Genomic DNA, 6,123 nt, shown 5'->3' with positions numbered 1-6,123 from the left:
GGTCTCAAACGAAAGCTTAGTCCGTGGTTTATTAGGCTGTATGAGATCATTGAGAGATTGGGCCGGTAGCTTATATATTAGCTTTACCGTCAGAATTAGAAAAGATTCACAATGTATTCCATGTATCTGTGTTGTGATGGTATCAATCAGACCCTTCACACGTGATTTCACCTGTTGATGTTGAAATTCATCCAGATATGACGTACGCTAAAGAATCGATCAGAATTTTAGCTCTAGAGGTTAAAGAATTGAGAAATAAAAGCATAGCTCTAGTGAAAGTTCTTTAGCAGCATTACAGTATAAAAGAAGCAACCTGGGAACCAGAAGAAGCTATGAAAGTACAATATCTGAACTCTTTTCTACTAAGATTTTTAGGGATGAAAATTCCTTTAGGGGAGAGCTGTAGCGACCCGTTTTCAGTGAAATCGGAACAGTGATTTTGGGACCACAAGTCCGATGTAAAAATTTATTTTTTATTATTTTAATGTCCACAGTATATTAGTAAGGTCGTATAAAAATTTTGTTATGAAATTTTGATGTTTGCATGCTGAATTAAGTAAAAAGGACAAAATCGTAAAAGGTGAAAAAGTGGAGTTCTAGTAGTTAAAGGTATCTATTAGCTATGAAATTTTAAAATGAAAGGACTTAAATGGTAATTAGACAATTAATGAGGTTAGTGGATGTATATGGCTAGGCATTAATGAAATTTTGGTGTTAAATAAAGGTTAAATAAGTAAATTGGTAAATAAAGTTAAAATTAAGTAAAACAAATTCTATTTTCTATTCATTCATCTTATCCATCGAATTTGCAAAGGATAATATCGCCATTTAGGGTTCTTGAGTTTTTGACAAGCTTTGGTGGTGCATGTAATTGATTTTCAAGCCCGTTTTTAATGATTTCTATGTTTTTGAAGTCGTTGTAGCTTAATCTAGTTAGCCCAGGGACTAATTTGCAAAATTATTAAAGGATTAGGGTTTTATCATGAATTTTCTTACATGATTTTTGAAGTTTAATAAAAGATTATTAGTCCTTGTTGTTAAATAAATAACTTTTCTACAGTGATTTTTCATGAAATTATCATTTAGGGGCTTATTTGTAGAAGTAGTAAAATATCATGGTGAAATTATGAATTAATGATTTTTATGGTTGATATAAGTCCCTAGGTAATTCGGCTAGCATGGTAGTGGATAAAATTGCATAAATTTCAATTTAGGAGTTTATGGACTAAACTGTAAAAAGGTTAAAATGTTAGGGGCAAAACTATAATTATTCATAAATGTGAATTATAGATTGAATTGAATATTGAGATTAATTGAAATACTTAATTTATTTTGTGACTAAGAAAATTTTGATGACGAAATTTCTTTAAGGAGGGGAGAATTGTCACATTCCAAAAATAGGGGTTAGTAGAATCGAGTTTGTGAACCAAGAGAGAGTGGTCATGTCTTAATTTTTGAGACTATTTGTGCATTTTTAGGAAAGAATGAGTTACTAGTCCGTTGGTTAAGTGTTAATGAAACTATCATTGAAACCCAAGTTCAAATCCCTTATCTTGCGCCATTTTTATTATATTACAAATTTTGCATCAAACCCTAATATATGACATGCCTTATTTTTAAAATTGAAATATTGTAAGGTTATTTAGGAATGAGAAAATAGCCTAGTGGTTAAAAAAATGAGAAAGCATGGAAATTAGATTAAGGTTCCAAGTTTGATTCCCTTCCCTTTCAAAATAGGTCAATTTTTGCTAAAATTTCTCATTCTTCTTATTTTGTGCCTTCCAAGCCTTGAACCCTAAGTATAAATACAAATTTTTATTTTATTTTTTAGCCTTTAGGTTAATTTTTCCCTACCCTAGCTGCTTACCCTCTTTCTCCCCTCTTTTCTTTTGAATTTTCTTTTTTTCTTCCCTTATATGTCGCCGCCCAAGCTACCAAGATTCATCATCAATTTCTTTTCTTTTTGCAACAGGTTCTTGCACCATTTTTATCCCTTGTTGATTCCATTTTTCTTTATTTTTCCATCCATAAATCGAAAATCTTTGACCTTTAAGAATGATCTCCATTGCTACCCAAGAAGCTCCATTGCCACCCCTTTCATGTAGCTAGTGTAAGTGCTTATTTTCTTTATTTTTCTTTATGAATCTTTCTAGGAAATACCTAAATTTCAAGATATTGAATTGGGGTAATTTTTAATTATTCTATGCATATTTTTCCTGCCTTTAAAAGTGATTTCAATTGGCTCTTTAAATCAGCCTCGATTTGCCACCGTTGATGGTGGTATTCCGCACCTAAAGGCACCAAAGGGGGATGCTGTTTATTTAAAAATTTCCACCTATTTCAGAAATATATTGGTTTCTTTAACCCTTCCTAATCAGCCTTAATCATGTATTATTTAGGATAAATTCAATCTTGATCATTCGACGACTCAGATTTGACAATTCGGGAAGCATAAGTGTGGTTAATTATAGGCTAGTGCATAGTTCGACTTAATTGTTGGGGGAATTGGTAATTGATTGGATTAAAGAATTTTATGATTATATAGCTATTTATTTTTCAGTATTTCATTGTGTTAGGTGCTAATTTAAATTCCCCAAATCGAAAGTGAAGCTGTTAAATGATCGCCCTTACGTTTCGCATCAAACTAGTGTAAAAGACGTAGTTAATTTGGATCCGAAAATTTTTCATAATTATGTTGTTTGATTTGAACCCATAATATGGTGTTTTAAGGCTGATTAAAAGGTGTATTAATTTGATAAAGTATTTATTTTTAATTTAGGCTCGATTTAAGGTTTTAAGGAGAAATCGCAGGTTTTGCCAGTGTGCTACAGTAGTGTGAAAAATAAGGTGTGGGTCCGAACTTGTTTTGAATGATTTAATAATATTTTATATGATCTAAATGTGGATTAAGCTAGCTGATTGGGCTTAGTCAATTGACTAATTGAATGTGTTAAAGTGGCTAAATAAGGTACGTTACTTGCCTTGACAAAAATGACATGTTTGTAAAATTGTTTGGTTGACTGAATAGCTAATTGTTTGATTTTGGTATGAAAGGAATGTTGATATGGTGTGTCATTGATGGTATGTGTAGCATGTTTTATTTTGGAAATTGATATTGAATGACAGAGTTCTTGATAAGATACCATGAAAAGTATTGAATGGAAAACTTTTATACATGCATTGAAATAATTTCCTAAAGTGTTAACGACTGATAATATGATTAAATGTCACCGTATTGATGGTGAAACTAAACGATTGATATGTGAATGTTATAATGATGGCATGTAATCTATGTTACTGAAAGAATACGTATGAAATGTGAATTTGGTTGAAATATTGTATGACATATCGCATGTGACAGCCCTAATTCGACCCTAGTCGGAATGTGGTTTCGGGACCACAAAACCGAGTCATAAAATTTAATTAAAATTTAGTTGCATATCCTCTATGTGTATTAGTGCATGTGTGAAAATTTGATGCTTCAATTTAGTCTTAGGAATGTGAATTTTCTTGAAAGGACTTTGTTGAGAACTTAAAAAAAATATGTTAGGTAAATATGTAATGACCAAATAATATTAAAATAGGAAAGTTTGGGTTTGCATGTCAAATTGCCACATTCATACTAAGTGGCCGGCCAAGTGATGATATCTCTCCACTAGTTTAAATTAAAATCGTATATTAAATTTGCTAATGAGTAAAGTATTCTAATCAAAATGAAAAAAAAAATTTAGTGTTCATCTTCTTCTTCTTCTTCCAAAGCCGAAACAAAGGGGAAAGAAAAAGGAAAATTTACTCTAAAGCAATTCGGCACCTTCATTACCTAGTAGGAGGTAAGTTTTGAATTGTTGATTAAGTCTTGCTATATGTTAAATTCATTTTTTTTTAAATGTACTCTTGGTAATGTCAAGAAATTTGAAACTTTTATGGTGGTTTGGGCACCATGTCGTGAATCAAAGTATTAGAACTAGGGGTTATTTTCATGTTGTATTAAATAAGGGGATGATAGAATGGAGTGGAGATTGTTGAATAAGTAGTTGGCACCTTGTACATTCGGTCATATTGAGTTTAGATGGAATGTTATATTTTTTTTATGGTTATTTTTCCTTGTATGATAAAGGGTTCTGTGATAGGGCCGAATGAACTATGAAGGTCATAATAAGAATGTATGAAGTTTAAGGTGCGAATTTTAGTCTTGGTGATATGGATGATTCGGTTGAAATATTGAGTATGGGAGTTGCCATTTTAGGTTAAGATCAAAAGAATGATTAATAGGCATTAAAAGGTTAAATGTATGAAATTGAAGTATAAGAATTTATAGGTAATTACATAGGTAATGTTAAATTTAATTTGGTATATTCGGCCATATGGGTATATATGTTTGAGATATTATTTTTAACTCTCTATAATCAATTAAAGGAGTAATATTGGCTTATAAGGTTGAGTTGATTCATGATTTTGTATATTAAGAATTAAATATACCTGAGACTAAGTTATCTTAGTAGTGGTAATACATTCGGCCTTGAAGCATTAATCGGACATTAGTTAAGGTTTTAATGTTTTGAACAAGGATAGTTGTGAAATGAAGTGAAAATCATTAAATTATACATATAAGTATCCAGCAAGGTAATTAAACTACTAAATGTATTTATTCTAGATCAAGAAATCAAAGGGGGAGAATCAAACAAGGGCAAAGCAAAGACAATTGAGTAGTCGATTGGGAATCATTTTCATCCAATATAAGGTAAGTCCTTAAGCATTCTTGTAAGGTTGATTAGCTTGTATATAAATAATATTAGTGAATCATAAAAGAATTCCTTTGTTAGGTATTCTTTTGGAGTGATTTTTCTAATTATTAATGTAACCATATGTGCTAATTGAATTAAGTAAACTGCCTTATCATAACGAGTTGACATATGGCACTATGTGTGTGGAATTAAGTGGCACTAGGTGTGCCGATTTGGATGTTGAAGCATGAGAGAAAATCCAATGCACTATGTGTACAGTTTACTATGGCACTATGTGTGCGAGTATAATTAGCACTATGTGTGCAAATTTGGTTGATAACATAAAAGGTGCATGAAAGAACTAAGTGATAGAACCATTAACTAAAATATCGAATTTGAAACATGTGCTGTGTATGTATAAATTTACCTAGTGCATTATTGTTCCATGCTTTGAGGAAATGGATCCAAATCAATCGGGTTGTTTTGGTATTTGATTTGATTATAGGACTTGGCATGAGATTGAACCGAAAATCTAAGAAATTATAGCATAGTTCGGTATGGACGGAGTAATTAATCTTGCATTATTTGTTTTCTCTTATGATCTTTTACTAATGGACGATAGTGTAATGCTTATGACTTGCTGAGTTATATACTCATTTGGTGTGTTTATTTGTTACTTATTTAGGTTTCTTTTGACCCATTTTGTGTGCTCGGAACCATCGTCGAAGTCATCACACCAGCTTGCAACTTTTTGGTACCCTCTTCTTAGTTGGTCTAAGAGAACATTTCGGCATGTATAGGCTATTATGTTTTGTTTGAACTTTAATATGTATACTTTTAGCCATGCGAATATGGCTTAAATGTTAAGTTTGGATTTGGCCTTATGGGTGCTTAGTTATAAGGTTTAGTAAGTTTGGTCTTGATAATTTGGTCATGATTGATAGTGGTTTAAATTCGTTTTAGTTAAAGTGATCAGTACTACGAATGGATGATGTCTGTGGTAAGTATTTCATGCATTGAAAATGACTTTAATCCTAGGTTCGAATTCGGTTTTGATTGAGTAATAGTCCAAGTCTATTTGATTATTATGCCCTATGTCATGGCTGATCATTTTTGGTGTTACACTTATGATACGGTTATTGAGTAGCATGGAAATCCTTGGTAATGACTAGCCATTGGAATGGCTAATCATGATCATATTTGGTGTTATGTAGGTCAAATTACTAGCTAATCCATGGAAACCATGAAATAGGTAAATTTTACCATAAAACAGATTCAGACAGCAGTAGTGATGTGAATTTGAAAAATCATTAAAAATAGTAGAAATAGAATTAAATAATTAATAAATTATGGAATCGAAGCTTGATGAGTCTAATTTCACATGGAAGAAGCGAAACAG

This window comes from Gossypium arboreum, chromosome 7, assembly GCF_025698485.1.
Source record: "Gossypium arboreum isolate Shixiya-1 chromosome 7, ASM2569848v2, whole genome shotgun sequence".
In the NCBI taxonomy this organism is placed as follows: domain Eukaryota; kingdom Viridiplantae; phylum Streptophyta; class Magnoliopsida; order Malvales; family Malvaceae; genus Gossypium; species Gossypium arboreum.
Note: the sequence above shows the minus strand (reverse complement) of the source record.